A 19989-nucleotide genomic window follows, 5' to 3' on the forward strand; every position below is an offset into this window, starting at 1 on the left:
CACCTTTATTTAACCAGGTAGGCTAGTTGAGAACACCTTTATTTAACCAGGTAGGCTAGTTGAGAACACCTTTATTTAACCAGGTAGGCTAGTTGAGAACACCTTTATTTAACCAGGTAGGCTAGTTGAGAACACCTTTATTTAACCAGGTAGGCTAGTTGAGAACACCTTTATTTAACCAGGTAGGCTAGTTGAGAACACCTTTATTTAACCAGGTAGGCTTGTTGAGAACACCTTTATTTAACCAGGTAGGCTAGTTGAGAACACATTTATTTAACCAGGTAGGCTAGTTGAGAACACCTTTATTTAACCAGGTAGGCTTGTTGAGAACACCTTTATTTAACCAGGTAGGCTTGTTGAGAACACCTTTATTTAACCAGGTAGGCTTGTTGAGAACACCTTTATTTAACCAGGTAGGCTAGTTGAGAACACCTTTATTTAACCAGGTAGGCTTGTTGAGAACACCTTTATTTAACCAGGTAGGCTTGTTGAGAACAAGTTCTCATTAACAACTGCGACCTGGCCAAGAAAAAGCACAGCAGTTCGGCAAATACACCAACACAGAGTTACACATAGAAAAAACAAACACACAGTCAATAATACAGTAGAAAAAATAAAAATCTATATACAGGGAGTGCAATTGAGGTAAGATAGGGGAGGTAAGGCAATAAATAGGCCATGGTGGCGAAGTAATTACAATATAGCAATTAGACACTGGAATCATATATGTGCAGAACATGAATGTGCAAATAGAGATACTGGGGTGCAAAGGAGCAAGATAAATAAATAAATACAGTATGGGGATGGGGTAGTTGGATGGGCTGTTTACAGATGGGCTATGTACAGGTGCAGTGATCTGTGAGCTGCTCTGACAGCTGGTGCTGAAAGATAGTAAGGGAGATATGAGTCTCCAGCTTCAGAGATTTTTGCAGTTCATTCCAGTCATTGGCAGCAGAGAACTGGAAGGAAAGGCGGCCAAAGTAGGAATTGGCTTTGGGGGTGACCAGTGAGATATACCTGCTGGAGCGCATACTACGGGTGGGTGCTTCTATGGTGACCAGTGAGCTGAGATAAGGCGGGGCTTTACCTAGCAGAGACTTGTAGATGACCTGGAGCCAGTGGGTTTGGCAACAAGCATGCAGCGATGGCCAGCCAACGAGAGCGTACAGGTCACAGTGGTGGGTAATATACAGTGCCTTGCGAAAGTATTCGGCCCCCTTGAACTTTGCGACCTTTTGCCACATTTCAGGCTTCAAACATAAAGATATAAAACTGTATTTTTTTGTGAAGAATCAACAACAAGTGGGACATAATCATGAAGTGGAACGACATTTATTGGATATTTCAAACTTTTTTTAACAAATCAAAAACTGAAAAATTGGGCGTGCAAAATTATTCAGCCCCTTTACTTTCAGTGCAGCAAACTCTCTCCAGAAGTTCAGTGAGGATCTCTGAATGATCCAATGTTGACCTAAATGACTAATGATGATAAATACAATCCACCTGTGTGTAATCAAGTCTCCGTATAAATGCACCTGCACTGTGATAGTCTCAGAGCCCCGCTTCTGATCTCGACCCCCGCTTCATCAGTAATCCATGGCTCTCTCCCCTCATCAATGCCTGTCACATGTGATCGCTTTCCCTCAGTGACATGAATATATTTACAAGTATATTTCATATTCTCAGAACCCAACAGTACCCTCTAAATCACTGTAAAATATATCTTCAATAGACCAGAACTGCTGGTTAAAGCTGGTGGACCAAAATCAAAAGTAACTTGTAGCTTTCGGTTTTGGTTTTGGTCCACCAACTTCAGAAAAGCAGTAAAAATGCTATTTTTTTCATATTGAAAATATATTTCTTAGCGATTTAGATGGTACAATGAATCCCTTGTTTTCTCTCACAGCCTGAAATTGAGTGAACAGCGTAGAATTTTAGCAACCAGGAAATGACAGAGCTATTTCCACTAGATAACACAGCCACAAAGTCGGATGCAAAATTTGAAAAGGTGTTTTTTTAACGTTGGATAAAATTACAGACTCAGAGCTAGCAAATGGTATATCATAAACTACAGTTGAGGAACAATGGGAAAGTGTTTTTTAAATTTTTTAACCCCCCTTTAACTCCCCAATTTCATGGTATCCAATTGGTAGTTACAGTCTTGTCTCATAGCTGCAACTCCCGTACGGACTCGGGAGAGGCGAAGGACGAGAGCCATGCGTCCTCCGACACACAACCCAGCCAAGCCGCACTGCTTCTTGACACAATGCCCGCTTAACCCGGAAGCCAGCCACACCAATGTGTTGAAGGAAACACCATACACCTGGAGACTGTGTCAGTGTGCATGCGCCTGGCCCGCCACGAGTCACTAGAGCGTGATGGGACAAGGATATCCCTGCTGGCCAAACCCTCCTCTAACCCGGACGACATTGGGCCAATTGTGCGCCGCCCCATGGGTCTCCCGGTCAAATCAGGATCTCTATGGGCACCGCTAGCAACTGCACCACTCGGCCTTAGACCACTGCACCACTCGGCTTTAGACCACTGCACCACTCGGCCTTAGACCACTGCACCACTCTGCCTTAGACCACTGCACCTCTCGGCCTTAGACCACTGCACCACTCTGCCTTAGACCACTGCACCACTCGGCCTTAGACCACTGCACCACTCGGCCTTAGACCACTGCAGCACAGTGCCTTAGACCACTGCACCACTCGGCCTTAGACCACTGCACCACTCGGCTTTAGACCACTACACCACTCGGCCTTAGACCACTGCACCACTCGGCCTTAGACCACTGCACCACTCGGCCTTAGACCACTGCACCACTCGGCCTTAGACCACTGCAGCACAGTGCCTTAGACCACTGCACCACTCGGCCTTAGACCACTGCACCACTTGAAAGGCGCAACAATGGGAAAGTTGATCAACTTCAAACCTCACTTTTGAGAAAATGGCCCTTGAATGTTTTGGTACCAACTGGAGAGCTTTTCTTTGTCTACACCCATTCAGCATCAATCACACCCTCTTAAGCTTTAGCCCCACCCATCTCTTTAAGGATTCACATGTGAGTGTCACACCCTGATCTTTTTCACCTGTCCTTGTGATTGTCTCCACCCCCTCCAGGTGTCGCTTATTTTCCTCAGTGTATTTATCTCTGTGCTTCCTGTCTCTCTGTGCCAGTTCGTCTTGTATGTTTCCAAGTTTTTGCATTCTCCTTTTTCTAGTCCTCCCAGTTTTGACCTTTGCCTGTTTCTGGACTTTGTACCTGCCTGCTAAATTTAGTCTGGTGTGCCAGAGTGTGCTCTGGGCGTTCGTAAACTCAAAGCGTTGTCAGATTGTCCGTGCACACTGGATGCTCTAGCCAAGGAGTAGGGTTGATGAGAGCTTTCTGACCTAACAACAGCAATCAAGCACCCAAGCTAACTGGCTAAAGTTGGCTAGTTTTTTAGCTACCTCCAGACACAAATGAGAGAAAAGCTAACTGACCATTTTACTTGCCCTAGCAGAGCTGGTTAGGCTGTTTTTATGTTATGCAGAAAGTTTATGACTGCAACTGTGCTGCTGGCAACAATTTAATTACGCTTTTTTTTGTGCCAAAATTGACTGACACCGGCCATATTCAAGGGGTTTTGAGCGTTCGTAAATTCGGCAGTTATTCTGCACTCTGGCACACTCAGACGAGAGTGCTCTGAAATCGGAGTAGATACCCAGAGAGAATTTTACCACCTACGTCTATCGACAGTTGTCGCTGTGACATCATAAACATTCTATTAAAATAGTTACTTGCATTGTGGTCTTTTGTTTAGGCATGTTGCTAACTAGCTAGCGAAATTTTTTACCATAATCCCAATTCATAACGTTACTACATGAATCTGCTTGTAGCTAACCAACCAGGTTCAATGTTAGCTAGCTAACATTAGGCTAAAACTAGCAATGCAAATCGCTCTGAGACACAAATAATAGTACTACACAGATCATACACGTAACGTTAGCTGGCTAGCCAGCCAGCTAATGTTAGCTAGCTAGCTAACAGTACACTTTAACTTGAAATGAAAATGAAATTTCTGATCAAATTAGAAACGTGTAATATCTGAAAATGTAGCTAGCTAGACTCTCTTACCTGTATATATGGATGGACACTTCTCTCGCTCCCTGTCACAGATGCCTTGGTTGCCCTTAGTTTGTGTTCTCTTTTTGACACCGTCTGCATTTTTTCAATCAAATGTCAGAATTTCAGAACTCGGTCCTCCAGAAAGTGGAGAGCAACACTTATGCAGTTCTGCTACGTGATGTCTTTCAAAAAATCCACTTTAGAAAGGATTACCTACATCTATGGCAAGAAGCCTCCAGTGATGATCCATGGCAAGAAGCCTCCAGTGATGATCCATGGCAAGAAGCCTCCAGTGATGATCCATGGCAAGAAGCCTCCAGTGATGATCCATGGCACGAAGCCTCCTGTGATGATCCATGGCACGAAGCCTCCAGTGATGATCCATGGCAAGAAGCCTCCAGTGATGATCCATGGCAAGAAGCCTCCAGTGATGATCCATGGCAAGAAGCCTCCAGTGATGATACATGGCAAGAAGCCTCCAGTGATGATCCATGGCAAGAAGCATCAAGTGATGTTCCATGGAAAGAAGCCTCCAGTGATGATCCATGTCACGAAGCCTCCAGTGATCATCCATGGCACGAAGCCTCCAGCGACGGCCCCCAGTCCGGAGCCTCCAGCGACGGCCCCCAGTCCGGAGCCACCAGCGACGGCTCCCAGTCCGGAGCCCCCAGCGGCGGTCCCCAGTCCGGGGCCGGCAGCGAGGGTCCCCAGTCCGGGGCCGGCAGCGAGGGTCCCCAGTCCGGGGCCCGCAACGAGGGTCCCCAGTCCGGGGCCCGCAAAGAGTGTCCCCAGTACGGGGCCCGCAACGAGGGTCCCCAGTCCGGGGCCCGCAACGAGGCTCCCCAGTCCGGGGTCGGCGACGATGGTCCCCACACCAGAGGCGCCACCAAAGTGGGGTGAGCCAGAGGTGGAGCGGGGTCTACGTCAAATCAAATCAAATCAAATCAAATGTATTTATATAGCCCTTCGTACATCAGCTGATATCTCAAAGTGCTGTACAGAAACCCAGCCTAAAACCCCAAACAGCAAGCAATGCAGGTGTAGAAGCACGGTGGCTAGGAAAAACTCCCTAGAAAGGCCAATACCTAGGAAGAAACCTAGAGAGGAACCAGGCTATGTGGGGTGGCCAGTCCTCTTCTGGCTGTGCCGGGTGGAGATTATAACAGAACATGGCCAAGATGTTCAATGTTCATAAATGACCAGCATGGTCGAATAATAATAAGGCAGAACAGTTGAAACTAGAGCAGCAGCACAGTCAGGTGGAAGTTGAAACTGGAGCAGCAGCATGGCCAGGTAGACTGGGGACAGCAAGGAGTCATCATGTCAGGTAGTCCTGGGGCATGGTCCTAGGGCTCAGGTCAGTTGAAACTGGAACAGCAGCATGGCCAGGTGGACTGGGGACAGCAAGGAGTCATCATGTCAGGTAGTCCTGGGGCATGGTCCTAGGGCTCAGGTCCTCCGAGAGAGAGAAAGAAAGAGAGAAGGAGAGAATTAGAGAACGCACACTTAGATTCACACAGGACACCGAATAGGACAGGAGAAGTACTCCAGATATAACAAACTGACCCCAGCCCCCCGACACATAAACTACTGCAGCATAAATACTGGAGGCTGAGACAGGAGGGGTCAGGAGACACTGTGGCCCCATCCGAGGACACCCCCGGACAGGGCCAAACAGGAAGGATATAACCCCACCCACTTTGCCAAAGCACAGCCCCCACACCACTAGAGGGATATCTTCAACCACCAACTTACCATCCTGAGACAAGGCTGAGTATAGCCCATACGTCCCGCACCAGAGCCGCCACGGCGGATAGATGCCCACCCGGACCCTCGCCTATAGGTTCAGGTTTTGCATCCGGAGTCCGCACCTTTGGGGGCGGGGGTACTGTCACGCCCTGACCTTAGAGAGCCTTTTTATGTCTCTATTTGGTTTGGTCAGGGTGTGATTTGGGTGGGCATTCTATGTTCTTTATTTCTATGTTTTGTGTTTCTATGTTTTGCAATTTAGCAGGTCTCCTCACTGTGTGACAAGTGTAAAGCCTCAGAGGGTTCCTTAACTCATCTTTTTTTGGCTCTGGCCCCTACTCAATAATTATTGGAGGAACATCTTTGATTGGTACTCAAAGGTATATGAGAGGGCCATTGACCCTGACGCAGAACTCGCTCTCTTTGGCTGCTCAGAGTCTATTCTAAGATCGTCCTATGAGGAACAACAGGAATGGTGGCTGCCCCCAAAAATGATCCTGACAAAATGGAAGTCTCCCCCCTTGCTTCAGTTGATGGCTAGCAGAAATTATTAACACCATTAACTTGGATTTTTTTTAAAACCTTTTAGGACCAACAGATTTTTCAAGGATTGGGGTCCATTTCTGGACCATCTGGACAGAGACTGACTGTGAAAACTGACTAGGAACACTTACTGTTGTTGTAACTGTCATTGTTGCTCTATTCTTGTCCCATGTCTTGCTTAAGCAATACTTCCTTTCATATGTCTGGCAGCTGTGGTTTTTCTTTTTTTTCTTGTGTGCTTTTGTGTTGTGCTAAATTGCAAAAGAAAATCCTTTAAAATAAAATATACAAAAAATATATAATAATAAGCTTTTGTTTTCCTATTAATTTGCATGGGCCATAGCATTGCGATTAATGTTTTTTTTGCCATCTTCTGATTTTTATGAATAAACAGTTATCGGGAATAAATAATGTAATTTCGATGCCCCCCCCCACACATTATCGTTGCTTACCTTACAGATCACAAAGTCAGCAAATTTCCACTCCATTCATATGCACATCTGATTAATACACTGGCTTGTCTAGCTGGCATGTTTTCATTTTTCAGACCTTCCCTTATTTACACTGAAATAATATTATTTCTGAAGTCTTCTATTATGATTTTAATAAAACCATAGCTCATTAGTACATCCTCATGGTTGAATATATATCAATTGTATGTCCTATGATACAACAATAATTAATGTTGAACTAACAAATACCATCAAGGGATACGTTACAATTTACAATAATGAACACCTTATGAAACAGCTGTGAAAACCAATCTGGCAATATTATAGATTTAAATATATAAACGTTGATATTTTTTGGTACATTTGTGTCAATTTACTTTCACAGATTTTTTGCATACTCACTTGGCCATCAAAGACTGAAATATAATAATTAAAAACAACCCATGCTTCCTTTAACTCTGGATGCAACAGATTGGTGACTAGGTACCGGAGTTTTTGTCCAAAGGGGAACAGAGCATGCAAGAAAGTGCTAGCTCCATCAAGACAGTCTCGTTGGAAAATGTCGTTCGGCAATGCAGAGGATTTTAATTTCGAGGGAAGTTTTGAAGCCTATTTGAAAAAGCTAGAACAGTATTTTGAAGCTAATAAGCTCAAGTATGAGGATGATAAGTCTAAAGCCATTTTTATGACAATTGTTGGCAGAAAGACTCCAAATTTGTTAATGGACTTATGTGCACCACAGAAACCAAGTGAAAAAACGTTACAGAGTTGGTTGCACTGTTGAAAAATCCCTATATACGAGGACAAATGTTATTGCTGAAAGATGCAAGTTTCATGCAAGGAGTCAACTCGAAGGAGAGTTGAATACTTGGCTAGTTTAAGAAAACTATCAGCCGCATGTAAATTTGGTCCGTTTCTTGAAGAGTGCATGATAGATGTATGCCTGGTAGAGACTGCATCAGTCAGTTGAAATGGTTCTGCCCTGCCTGGTAGAGACTGCATCAGTCAGTTGAAATGGTTCTGCCCTGCCTGGTAGAGACTGCATCAGTAAGTTGAAATGGTTCTGCCCTGCCTGGTAGAGACTGCATCAGTCAGTTGAAATGGTTCTGCCCTGCCTGGTAGAGACTGCATCAGTCAGTTGAAATGGTTCTGCCCTGCCTGGTAGAGACTGCATCAGTCAGTTGAAATGGTTCTGCCCTGCCTGGTAGAGACTGCATCAGTCAGTTGAAATGGTTCTGCCCTGCCTGGTAGAGACTGCATCAGTCAGTTGAAATGGTTCTGCCCTGCCTGGTAGAGACTGCATCAGTCAGTTGAAATGGTTCTGCCCTGCCTGGTAGAGACTGCATCAGTCAGTTGAAATGGTTCTGCCCTGCCTGGTAGAGACTGCATCAGTCAGTTGAAATGGTTCTGCCCTGCCTGGTAGAGACTGCATCAGTCAGTTGAAATGGTTCTGCCCTGCCTGGTAGAGACTGCATCAGTCAGTTGAAATGGTTCTGCCCTGCCTGGTAGAGACTGCATCAGTCAGTTGAAATGGTTCTGCCCTGCCTGGTAGAGACTGCATCAGTCAGTTGAAATGGTTCTGCCCTGCCTGGTAGAGACTGCATCAGTCAGTTGAAATGGTTCTGCCCTGCCTGGTAGAGACTGCATCAGTCAGTTGAAATGGTTCTGCCCTGCCTGGTAGAGACTGGATCAGTCAGTTGAAATGGTTCTGCCCTGCCTGGTAGAGACTGGATCAGTCAGTTGAAATGGTTCTGCCCTGCCTGGTAGAGACTGGATCAGTCAGTTGAAATGGTTCTGCCCTGCCTGGTAGAGACTGGATCAGTCAGTTGAAGCTAGACTGGTCACGTGTACAAAGAGTAACAGCTGTAGAGAGAGTAGATGGTTTGTGTGAAACATATTTCTCTGTGTTTCAGCCAGAGCTAGGAATGATAAAAGGTATCACAGACAAGCTACATGTAACTAACAATCTTGCAACCTTAAAGTGAACTAGTCCAAAGCTCTAACCACCTGCCTCTCATTGCACTCCGAGAGGAGCCTGCCTGTTATAACTAGTTATAACTACACATGGTTGATGATATTACTAGTTTATCTAGCATGTCCTGCGTTGCAATATAATCGATGCAACGCTGGGGGATGATTTAAGGAAGGTGCATCTGCAGAAAAAAAAGCACAATCGTTGGTCGACTGTACCTAACCATAAACACCAATGCCTTTCTTAAAATCAATACACACAAGTATATATTTTGAAACCTGCATATTTAGTTAAAAGAAATCCAGGTTAGCAGGCAATATTAACCAGGTGAAATTGTGTCCCTTTTCTTGCATTCATTGCATGCAGAGTCAGGGTATATGCAACAGTTTGGGCAGATTGGCTCATTGAGAACTAATTTGCCAGAATTTTACATAATTATGACATAACATTGAAGGTTGTGCAATGTAACAGGAATATTTAGACTTCGGGATGCCACCCGTTAAATAAAATACTGAACGTTTCTGTATTTCACTGAAATAATAAACGTTTTGTTTTCGAAATGATAGTTTCCGGATTCGGCCATATTAATGAACAAAGGCTCGTATTTCTGTGGGTTATGTTATAATTATGTCTATGATTTGATAGAGCAGTCTGATTGAGCGATGCTAGGCAGCAGCAGGTTCGTAAGCATTCATTCAAACAGCACTTTCGTGCTTTATGCCAGCAGCTCTTCGCAAGCACAGCACTGCTTATGACTTCAAGCCTATCAGCCTAGTGGCTGGTGTAACCAATGTGAAATGGCTAGCTAGTTAGCGGGATGCGCGCTAAATATTGTTTCAAACGTCACTCGCTCTGAGACTTTGAGTAGTTATTCCCCTTGCTCTGCAAGGGCCTCGACCTTTGTGGAGTGATGGGTAACGCTGCTTCAAGTGTGGCTGTTGTCAATGTGTTCCTGGTTCAAGCCCAGGTAGGGGCGAGGAGAGGGACGGAAGCTATACTGTTACACAATACTATAGTGCCTATAAGAACATTCAATAGTCAAAGGTATATGAAATACAAATGGTATAGAGAGAAATAGTCCTAGTCCTATAAATACTATATTAACTACAATCTAAAACCTCTTACCTTGGAATATTGAAGTCTCATTGAACAAGCATGGGAAACAGTGTTTAAACCCTTTACAATGAAGACCTGTGAAGTTATTTGGATTTTTACAAATTATCTTGGAAAGACAGGGTCCTGAAAAAGGACCCTTTTTGCTTAGTTTCTAAGGCTCTGGCAAGACCTATAAGATTAGCACATTTTGCACCACCTTACTTTACATGGCCCTTACACTGCGTACACATAGCTTATACATATAGATTAACACCTGTGGAACCACATATTTTACCCACACTATACACGTGCAAGGATTTCCTAAAATAGCATTATTCAGTTCATCTTTCTTCAGGTTTCATTTTCCAGTTTTGTAATACCACTAGAGCATCATACATATCAGACCCACCAATGTTTTACAAGATAAAATGCTGAGTTTATGTATATCACATAGTTATATAACTCTTAACTAATACTGTTTAGTATGTGTTATATCTTTGTCTTATAGAACCACAACAATAAGATTCCAAGTCATTTGGATTACCAAAATCATATATACGTCTTCAAATGGAGACAGCTGTGTCTGCGTGTGGTGGTGGCTATCAAGAGTACAGTGATGGGCCTCAACATCATGTTCTAACCAAGCAACACTACAGAACCAAACCAATCAGTTAGAAGTATATAGGTGGTGAGGGTATTCACAGGATTTAGTGACCAACAGTTGTCATGACTCCCGCCAAAGTTGGCTCCCCCGCCTGTTCGGGTGGTGCTCGGCAGTCGTCATAAAAGGCCTACTAGCCGGCACCGATCCCTTTTTCTTTTCGGTTAATTTTGTCTCATTTGTTACACCTGTTCCTATTTTGTGCGTGCTTGATTTTCTTCCCTATTTATCTTATGGAACCCGCCCCTTTGTTGTGCGAGATTATTTTGATAATCACGTTGTATCGTTTGGTGTTGTTAGTGCTCTGTACCTTGGTACCCGTTGTTTTGGGTTTTCATTTAGGTGCCATATTAAAGTGCACTTTTCCCCTGGACCTCTCTGATCTCTGCGCCTAATTCCTCGCTACACACCTAGCCAGCCGTGACAACAGTTTTTTACATGGTCCATAATTTCTCTGGATTAAGCAACCAATAGTTTATACACACACACATACACACAGGCTGGCACAATTAAATATTGTCACGACTTCTGCCGAAGTCGATGCCTCTCGTTGTTCGGGCGGTGTTCGGCGGTCGACGTCGCCGGTCTTCTAGCCATCGCTGATCCATTTTTCATTTTCCATTTGTGTTGTCTTGTTTTCCCACACACCTGGTTTCATTTCTCTCATTATGTGTTGTGTATTTATCTTCTGTTTTTCCCCCATGTCTTTGTGCGTGATTGTTTATTGTTAGGTCGGTATGTTTCCGGCTGGTTTATTCCCGGGTGCTGTTTAGTGGCAACCGTTATTTTTGTTAGCACATTGGGTTTGTTACTTTGTGCATTTGCCTTTATTAAAGTGCTTTGTTCAATTATCTCTGCTCTCCTGGGCCTGACTTCATGCAACAGCTACACCCACCGCCTGACAAATATGAACAGTTCTTATTTATTCTCGGTAATACAAATGACCCCTTATTTATTGTTGGTAATACCAATTACCCCACTGAAGACTTTAAAAAAAAGTATACTTGGTCATAACTCACTTTATATGGGCAAATAAAACTCATAGAATAAAAAGGAACCTTTTATGTCTTCCAAAAAATAACTGATATTGGCACAAGATTAAGGGTGTTGGAACATCACTAACAAAATTACAGGTAACAAAAATGTACACTTAGTCCAGTATAAACTAATGTATAGAATGTTTTCTACAGGAGAAATCACAAATTCTACAGTACAACGGCAGAGTCATGTTTTAAGTGTAAAACGAATAATGACTCAATAATCCATGCGTTCTGCAAATCCAAAAGTTATGGGCGGAGTTGGAAAGTTGGCTGTCATTAGTATCCCAATGTAAATGTACTTTTAATCCATCTGCATACTTCAAGACATGCCATAAGAGTGAGCAGTGAGGTACCTGACAGGTTGGATAATACTTGTCTCATCAAACATCTTGAAAAAATGCACACTTAACTGGAAATCAACCAATCCTCCATCGCTAACACAAGAGAAAGGTCATACTTTATTAATTAAATGTTGAAAGTGCGTGGGTGACAGAGAAACAAAATGGTGCAGTTTGAAGCCATGTGGCGGAGAGTGATGCAAGCGCTGGAGATAGATGGGGGTGTGAGCAGGTGGGTCTGGCCAGGTGTGATGTCTTGGATGTTTGTGTGCGTCTGTATGGTGTCATTTGTATGTTTATGTTTTGTATTGTTTGAAAAAAATATATACAATTGTACAAAAAAAAAAAAAAATGAATAGTTAACACAATGGGTTTGGCCAGGTGTGCTGTTGTTGATATTTGTGTGTGATGGCATGATCTCATTTGTATTGTTAGAATTGATTACATTTTTTACAAAAAAAGTACAATATTAACACTTACAATTTTAGTTAACAAGTCAGGAATCTGCAATCTGATTAGCACACACACACACACACACACACACACACACACACACACACACACACACACACAGGATTACATAATTGTCTAATCTGAACACTGTCTATGGTACAGGGGACTCAAGGGCTCACTCTTCCACCACCTCCTCTGCAACCTGCAAAACAAAGAGTTCCTAAATAGATAAATACTAATATTAGGGTTTTTAAGGACAGTGTCCTTCCCAAAATGTATCATTGCCCATTGGTACTTAACTTGTGCTTAAAAAATGTTCAGTGCTTTGACCAGAAATCAAAAATCATATACATTTGCTGGGTTTTAAATCCAAACCAGAATAGAGAAATAGAGAAATAAAACATGACTCAATCCAATGCTTAAATGAGGGGTGCCATTGGTGCACACTTAGGGAGGTAGAGCAGGGTTTCTCAAACTATGGGTCAGGACCCAAAGTAGGCCATGGGTATGTGAGAGGTGGGTCACAAGTTAATACATTGATAATGACATAGACTATTTCTTCTTAATTTGGGTTGTTGGACAGTTAATTCCTAATTTGGGTCTCGAGCTGAACCTCTGATTTAGAGAATCAGGACATAACACAAATCATGTCACATACACAAAGGTGATGAGAGAGATAATTCTGTATTGCTCAGGAAGCAGACTGGGAGCAGGACCTCGGCAGAACCCTGACCGGGAAAGATGGTCACTACCTGGGACAAATTATTGTCACTGGCTGTTGGTGTACTTTGTAAGAGCCATTTTGCCAATATGTGGTCGTGAAAACTGCACTGCACAGAAAGCACCCTGAGGATGATTACTTTCTGTATAGCAGTGACATTGGTTGTGATGGCAGTGCCTTAAATTCTGCAATCAAAGGATCAAGGAGGGGAAGCCTTTATCCTGCATCATCAAAAGCCTCTGCACTCACAATGACTAAGGAAGGGATGGCAACTATTGCTGTACACGCTCTTGAAGAGAAACTCGTGTTGAAGGAATGAGAGAGAAAACAAACAGTATCTAGCAATACTGATGCCCTCAATGTTTAAAAGCAATGAGTAGAGCAGCGACTTGAGATGACATGATAGCTCCCACTAGGATGGACTCAACAAAAAAACACTCAATGACTAACACTGAAACAAAAGCCAAACTCTAATTCCATGTCGCACACTCAGAATGTGCAGCCCAGTGCTTAATTTGAGACAGATCCTGCCGGAACAGGATCCGGCACCTCTCCGTTTTGGACTGTTTAGTTCCGGAACCGATTTGGCCAGATCCGGTACCTCTCGTGGCATGAAATATAATTGTCACTTTTTGCAAGTAAAAATTTGAATGAACGCGATCAAACTTCACTCGAGTTACCTCTTCGTTAATTTTCGTGCCCCTCCCACCTGTATCTCTCACAGAACTAGAATAATTGATTTCCTTATAGAGCCACATGAATGGTTCTGGAGGAGCTGCATCAAGCCTGATGATGTGAAATAAATTTGCCTAAGTTATAGAGTCACTGCTGTCTGTTGGCATGAGTGCCTCACCGGCGAGTGAGCTGCACATCAGTGAAACAAGCATTTTTAGGATTAATTTAGTCGCCAAATTGTAGCATACAATACCACACACCTAGGCCTATGCTAATGATGGATTCAAGACATGGTCGTTTTCATTGATCTCAGATTCTCAGTTTGTCAGTGTCAAAGTGGCCTGTCATTTCGATAATTTGTCTGGTATTATGGTGCTTTCAAGACAACTGGGAACTCGAGAGAAGAAAAACGAGGTTGAATCATGTTGGTGATCTTCAGGTTGGAAAGTCGGTTCCCCACTTGGAATTCCGAGTTGAATGACCTTTCAAAGCAAATTTTCCCAGTCGGAGATAGTTTTTTTTTCAGATTATCCCAGTCTTGAACACACTGAAGTCGGAAGTGTCACGACTTCCACCGAAGTCGATCCCTCTCCTTGTTCGGGCGACGACGTCACTGGCTTTCTAGCCATCGCCGATCCACTTTTCATTTTCCATTTGTTTTGTCTTTGTTTTCGACACACCTGGTTTCTATTCTCCAATTACATGTTCATTATTTAACCCTCTGTTTCCCCCAAGTTGGTGTGCGTGTTTGTATATAATGTTCAGGTCGTTACTTGTTGGCTGGTATTGTTTGCCGGGTTCGTTATTACGCCTGTTATTTACGAGTGACCTGTATTTTGGTGTGCATGTTTGTTTATTATGTTCAGGTTGATTCTATATGGCTGGTATTTACGAGTGACCGGTAATTTCACTCACCTTTAGTATTTGTTTTATACTGGGTGCAGTTCGTGGATTAAACTACCTTGTACACTCATCTCTGCTCTCCTGCGCCTGATTCCATGCACCAGTTACCCACAGCCTGACAGAAACACGCACCACAAATGGAGTCATCAGGAGCAGGTACCCCGTTACTAGGGGTTGAGGAATGCGTCCAGCATCATGAGGCGATGCTACACCATCTCGGCACCACCATGGATCACGTCCTACAGACGATGGAGCGCTGGGAGAGAAGGGGAGTTCCTCCAGCGCCTCCACCAGCACCATCAAGAACACCACTGATCACCCCTCCTTCACCCATTTCCAAGGGGATTCAGCTCTCCCTTCCGAGGGAGTACGATGGGAAGGCAGCGGGATGTCAGGGTTTTCTACTCCAACTGGAACTCTACCTGGCAACTGTGCACCCGGCTCCTTCGTGCCGCGATAGCTGTTGTAGTTTACGTGAGGACGTCCGTCGGAAGTTGGCCTGTAGGGACACAACTCTGACTTTCGACAAGCTGGTGGACATGTCCATAAGGTTGGATAACCTGCTGGCTACCCGCGGACGTCCAGATTGGGGTCTGTCGATTCCATCCCCCAGCACTACCTCTCTGACGCCCACGGAGCTGGGAGGTGCTGCACTTAGGGCGACCGGAGGAGGGAAACTCTGCTATCATTTCCTTGTAACTATCTACTGTTTGTTTATGCATATCTGTGAATTACTTAGTTAGTAAATAAATATTTTAAGACAATTGATGTATGGATGACTCATAGTGAAGACTGGGTTCGTGCAGATAACCAACAATTTACGATGTTTGGAATGAGACTAACGTGAGGTAAAATATATAATTCATTAATTAAGAAGGCTAATTGATCAGATATTAAAATATATCTAAAAAGTTGTATTAGGAAAATTATAACTTTGTGATCTGAATATTTTCCTTGGTGCCCCGACTTCCTAGTTGATTAGTTAATCACGAAATGCTAATTACAGAGAAACTTTGATAAAAACTATAAGTCTTCAGTTAATGATAGTAAAGACACGACAATAGGATATACACACAGAAGGACCAAGGACAATATGTATTAAGACATATTGCAATTATGAATTTAAGGAAAGAAACACCAAGGCCTGGTTCGCAGTCGTCGTTCCAATTCTTCCCAAAGGTGTTTGATGGGGTTGAGGTCAGGACTCTGTGCAGGCCAGTCAAGTTCTTCTACACCGATCTCGACAAACCATTTTCTGTATGGACCTCGCTTTGTGCGCATGCTGAAACAGGAAAGGGCCTTCCCCAAACTGTTGCCATAAAGTTGGAAGCAAAGAATTGTCTAGAATGTCATTGAATGCTGTAGTGTTAAGATTAACCTTTCACTGGAAATAAGGGGCCTAGCCCGAACCATGAAAAACAGCCCCGGACCATTATTCCTCCTGCACCAAACTTTACAGTTGTCACTATGAAATGGGGCAGGTAGCGTTCTCCTGGCATCCGCCAAACCCAGATTTGTGTGTCGGACTGCCAAATGGTGAAGCGTGATTCATCACTCCAGGCAACACGTTTCAACTGCTCCAGAGTCCAATGGCGGAGAACATTACACCCCTCCAGCCCGACGCTTGGCATTGCTCATTGCTCATTTTTATTTTAGCCTACTTGGTAAATATTTTCTTCTTCTTGAACTGCACTGTTGGTTAAGGGCTTGTAAGTAAGCATTTCACGGTAAAGTTTACACTTGTTGTATTCGGCGCATGTGGAAAAGAAAGTTATTTGATTTGATTATAAGTTCAACATAAAAACTGAGGAATAAAAAAAAAAGAGGAACCCTGTCATTTTGAAGTAAATTCCCATCAACCTAATCTTGTATTGGCATGAAACCATGGGTGTGCTCAGCAGCAACACTGGAGTTATGGGTCATTGTCAACTCTGATCCTTGTCCATAGAACACATCTGAGCCAAGGTAAATGGCTTATACCAGTTCTGCATCACCATGGGTGTCACTTGAAAAAGAAGTGAAGAGAGAAAGTAGATGTCTCAACAAAAGTATGGATCTTGACCACCCATAGCACTCGGGTGGATTTACAAGTGGGTGTCTTCGGTTTTGTGCTCATTGTAGTCACATTCGTCATACTTGGTAAGAGGGTCCCACTCTGGATGGAGGGAGACTGCGTTTCATGACAAGAGTAAAGAATTTGACGTGATCAAACAGATCAATTCCAAAATACAGAGACACGCAAGTAACTGCCGTAGTCCTATACAAATGCCTGAGGTGACTTTTAGTCCTGGCCACTTCAATGATCGCTGCAACCAAGTCACTGCCATTGGGGAAATTAAGAGTAACAGAGTTAATGTACTGATTGCCATAAACACCACAAGAACAATGCATACTATTGAAAGCTGTCCAAACAGGTCAAATTACTAAAGTGAATGAACTCATTTAAGTAAATACATCAAATTCCACATGACAGACCAGTCATTACTCATTATGGTCCAAGAATTGTCTACTTTAATGTAGTAGGCAGCTAGCCAGGAAAATCTATTTCGGGCACATTAATAGATCCCTCGATGTTGACATCCTCTACATAACATTTAACATGGAGGGTGGTGGCAAAAAGTCAAACAACTTTATTAGGGATGATTTATGATAGGAAACAGACGGAAATAGAAGTTGAGCAATACAGGTTCCTGGTTGACCAGTATTGTGACATGGAGACATTTCAATGTCACGCACATCAAAAAAAAAAAGTAATAATTTGTTTGGTCAATTTAGTCAATTGAATAGCACCAATTCAACTAGTTTGACCCAAATTCACTGAATCTGCTCATAATTCTCATATGCATGATTCATGTTTGACGATTCAAGTTAATTCCAGTTCAGTTCCATTGTCGTCACAGCTGGAAAATTGCCTCGAGTTGCCATGGCAAAGTCCAAAGTTTCTCACGTAATTTGTGTCACAGCCAGAAACTCAATCACATGAGAATCAGAAAATATGTAGAAAATACTTTTGAGGATTAATTGTGTTTTTAGGGCAGGATGTAGAAGAAAACTACACTTCAAATATCAAATGGAGTTTGGGGGAGGGTAAAATGGTTTCTTACACCTTCTTACACCGCGTGTTTGTTGTCACTTTAAGCCGTAATGGCTTGAAAATGAGCCTTTGGACTGTCCCTGGTGCTCTCTAATGAGAGGATAGTTCAGGTGGCTTTTGCAATCTGTTAAAGGGAATGCCATTTTCTTCTACACCCCTCTTCCCACTGCCAGATGTTTAATGTATGGGGGAAATAAAGGAAAACCAATGGCAGTGGTGGAAAAAGTTTGTCCTACATGAGTAAAAGTAAACATACCTTATAGAAAATGACTCAAGTACAAGTCACCCAGTAAAATACAACTTGAGAAAAATTCTAAAAGTATTTGGTTTTCAATATACTTAAGAACCAACAGTAAATGTAATTGCTAAAATATACTTGAGTATCAAAAGTAAAAGTATAAATCACTTGAAATTCCTTATATTAGGCAAACCAGGTGGCACCATTTTCTTGTTTTCTTTATTTACAGATAGCCAGGGGCACACTCCAACACTCAGACATCATTTACAAACAAAGTGTGTGTGTTTAGTGCAGGGGTTCTCAAACTTTTTCAGCCTGGGACCCAAATTAGAAATTGTGTGTTTTCCTGGCTCCAAGTTGAGGAAAATATATGTAAATATCAGTGCATTTCATTGCCCTTATGCCTAAAACAAAATTGCAGTATAGACAAAAACAAATAACAATGAAATACCCATAAATATATTTTCATGTTTATTTTCACCCATTAAAAACACTTTTACATTCCTGTCTAGGTCGGAACTGTTGCTGTTAAAATACAATAAATCATTTCATTCTGAACTGGAAAAAACGGATCGATCATATCACACAGATGTGCAACAGAACACACACAGGCTTTTTGATCGTGCATCCCTAAGTAACAGTACAGATGAATAATTCAGGCAGTTTATCTACAGTTTATCTTACTGTATACATTGTTGTTGATAGATAGTCTAGGTTGGAACTGTTTCTGTTAAAATACATTTTTTTTAATTCTGGCATAAACGGATCGATCATATCACACAGATGTAGACCAGTACACACACATACACAGTCCTAATGAGAGGTGTGTGGCTGGTTGAAGTTTTCAACAAGCATGTCTATTCTGGGCTCTGCTTTAGAGAGTGCAACACTGAGGTGATGCTCAGCACTGACACTGTTTCTGTTCTTGAGAACCATGATTTGCATTGGTATGTGGTGCCAAACTGGATCAGAACATCTACTGCTTTCTCAGTCAGGCAGGAGACTGCAGCTTCCTGCTGCAGATGAGCAACCCAGAACTGTGTGAGTGTTCGCTTCAATCAGTTTATTCCAGTTCAGAATAACAGCAGGAAGTTCCAACCTAGACTAGTTTTCAACAATAATTTCTACAGTAAAATGTACAGTAGGCCTGCTAATTTTTCATCTTCATCTACTGTTTCTTAGGGTTGCTATTAGCTGTGTAACGTTACACGGCTATTGGATTGTGTGAAAGAGAAACTCACATCTAACATTACTATTTGGAGAGATAGTACTCCCTTATTTCTGCTTATCATAACCTGTTATAAAATAACAACAATTCCTTGCTAGTCGACTTACTTTTCCACTTTCGAAGCACTGTTTCCTGAAGCATTCTGCCCTGTTCTGAAAGAACTCTCTGGGTTTACCGTCATGTTGTGCCTGGATGTTTGGTCAGGACTTGTCGTTTTATTAATTTGTTCGTTTTGAGACTCATTGCTAAGCACTTCCCCACACAACACACATTGTGGGCGCTCCGTGTTATTTCTCAAAGTTTGTGTGAAAGAGACAAAGTCATCACTGTATTTGCGTTTCATGAGCTCAGTCAGAACATGTGGCTGGCATGAGTCCATTTCATGACAGCGGTGAGTGATGGCGAGTGGGATTAAGTCAGTGGCTTGAACAACAGCGCTGCAGGGTGTGGGTTGCAGAATGATCTTCAACAAAACTGCAGAAAAAAGATCAGGTAAACCTCGAAGCACAAGGGCATCTACCTCTCGCGCCGCTGCCAAACTGAGCAGAGAGCGCGCAAACGAGCGTCTGTGTTGCCAAGGGCTAAAAGAGAAGTCAGATTCATTTCTGACGCAAATCATGCTCCAAGTCCTGCCTCTCCCATCTCATTGGTTTATAGAAGCAGGTACCCAGGTGCCATCTCCTCATTGGTTATACCCACGTGGGTGACTGAAA

The sequence above is a fragment of the Oncorhynchus kisutch genome, linkage group LG25 (genome assembly GCF_002021735.2).
Source record: "Oncorhynchus kisutch isolate 150728-3 linkage group LG25, Okis_V2, whole genome shotgun sequence".
Classification (NCBI taxonomy): Eukaryota; Metazoa; Chordata; class Actinopteri; order Salmoniformes; family Salmonidae; genus Oncorhynchus; species Oncorhynchus kisutch.